Consider the following 2,405-nt stretch of genomic DNA (forward strand, 5'->3'; position numbering starts at 1 on the left):
TGATGTGTGAGTAGTTCACCCCTGGACTATGGGTCCATAGCAGTAGCTAGATGGCCGTCTTCTCCTCATTGTGCTATCATTGTTCGATCTTGTGAGCTGCCTAACATGATCAAGATCATCTATTTGTAATGCTACATGTTGCGTTTGTTGGGATCTGATGAATATGGAATACTATGTTATGTTGATTATCAATCTATCATCTATGTGTTGTTTATGATCTTGCATGCTCTCCGTTGCTAGTAGAGGCTCTGGCCAAGTTGATACTTGTAACTCCAAGAGGGAGTATTTATGCTCGATAGTGGGTTCATGCCTCCATTAAATCTGGGACAGTGACAGAAAGTTCTAAGGTTGTGTATGTGCTGTTGCCACTAGGGATAAAACATCAATGCTTTGTCTAAGGATATTTGTGTTGATTACATTACGCACCATACTTAATGCAATTGTCTGTTGTTTGCAACTTAATACTGGAAGGGGTGCGGACGCTAACCCGAAGGTGGACTTTTTAGGCATAGATGCATGCTGGATAGCGGTCTATGTACTTTGTCGTAATGCCCAATTGAATTTCACTCTACTCATCATGATAAGTATGTGCATTGTTATGCCCTCTTTATTTGTCAATTTCCCAACTATAATTTGTTCACCCAACATGCTATTTCTTATTGGAGAGACACCACTAGTGAACTGTGGACCCCGATCCAATTCTTTACATCGAATACAATCTACTGCAATACTTGTTCTTACTGTTCTTTGCAAACATCATCTTCCATGCTATACATCTAATCCTTTGTTAAAGCAAGCCGGTGAGATTGACAACCTCACTGTTAAGTTGGGGCAAAGTATTTTGATTGTGTTGTGCAGGTTCCACGTTGGCGCCAGAATCCCTGGTGTTGCGCCGCACTACACTCTGCCACCAACAACCTTCACGTGCTTCTTGACTCCTACTGGTTCGATAACCTTGGTTTCTTACTGAGGGAAAACTTGCTGCTGTACGCATCACACCTTCCTCTTGGGGTTCCCAACGGGCGTGTGCTTTACGCGTCATCAAGCTCTTTTTCTGGCGCAGTTGCCGGGGAGATCAAGACACGCTGCAAGGGGAGTCTCCCACTTCCAATCTCTTTACTTTGTTTTTATCTTGCTTTACTTTATTTTATTTACTTCTTTGTTTGCTTTCTTATATCAAAACACAAAAAAATTAGTTACTTGCATTTACTTTATTTACTATCTTGTTTGCGTTCTCTATATCAAAAACACAAAAAAAATAGTTACATGCATTTACTTTATTTAGTTTGCTTTATTTACTATTGCTAAAATGGGTACTCCTGAAAATACTAAGTTGTGTGACTTCACAAGCACACATAATAATGATTTCTTATGCACACCTATTGCTCCACCTGCTACTACAGCAGAATTCTTTGAAATTAAACCTGCTTTACTGAATCTTGTTATGAGAGAGCAATTTTCTGGTGTTAGTTCTGATGATGCTGCTGCCCATCTTAATAATTTTGTTGAACTTTGTGAGATGCAAAAGTATAAGGATGTAGATGGTGACATTATAGAATTAAAATTGTTTCCTTTCTCCTTAAGAGGAAGAGCTAAAGATTGGTTGCTATCTTTGCCTAAGAATAGTATTGATTCATGGACTAAATGTAAGGATGCTTTCATTGGTAGATATTATCCTCCTGCTAAAATTATATCTTTGAGAAGTAGCATAATGAATTTTAAGCAATTGGATAATGAGCATGTTGCTCAAGCATGTGAAAGAATGAAATCTTTGGTTAAAAATTGCCCTACCCATGGACTGACTACTTGGATGATCATCCAAACCTTTTATGCAGGATTGAATTTTTCTTCGCGGAACCTATTGGATTCAGCTGCTGGAGGTACTTTTATGTCCATCACTCTAGGCGCCGCAACAAAGTTTCTTGATGATATGATGATTAATTACTCTGAATGGCACACGGAAAGAGCTCCACAAGGTAAGAAGGTAAATTATGTTGAAGAAACCTCTTCCTTGAGTGATAAGATTGATGCTATAATGTCTATGCTTGTGAATGGTAGATCTAATGTTGATCCTAATAATGTTCCGTTAGCTTCATTGGTTGCCCAAGAAGATCATGTTGATGTGAACTTCATTAAAAATAATAATTTCAACAACAATGCTTATCGGAATAATTCTAGTAACAACTATAGGCCATATCCTTCTCATAATATTAATGGTTATGGTAATTATTATGGGAATTCTTACAACAATAATAGGAGTGTACCCTATGGTCTTGAAGCCATGCTTAAAGAATTTATTAGTACACAAACCGCTTTTAATAAATCTGCTGAAGAAAAGCTTGGTAAAATTGATATTCTTGCTTCTAAGGTTGATAGTCTTGCTGCTGATGTTGATCTTTTGAAAT

The sequence above is a fragment of the Lolium perenne genome, chromosome 6 (assembly GCF_019359855.2).
Source record: "Lolium perenne isolate Kyuss_39 chromosome 6, Kyuss_2.0, whole genome shotgun sequence".
NCBI classification, from domain to species: Eukaryota; Viridiplantae; Streptophyta; class Magnoliopsida; order Poales; family Poaceae; genus Lolium; species Lolium perenne.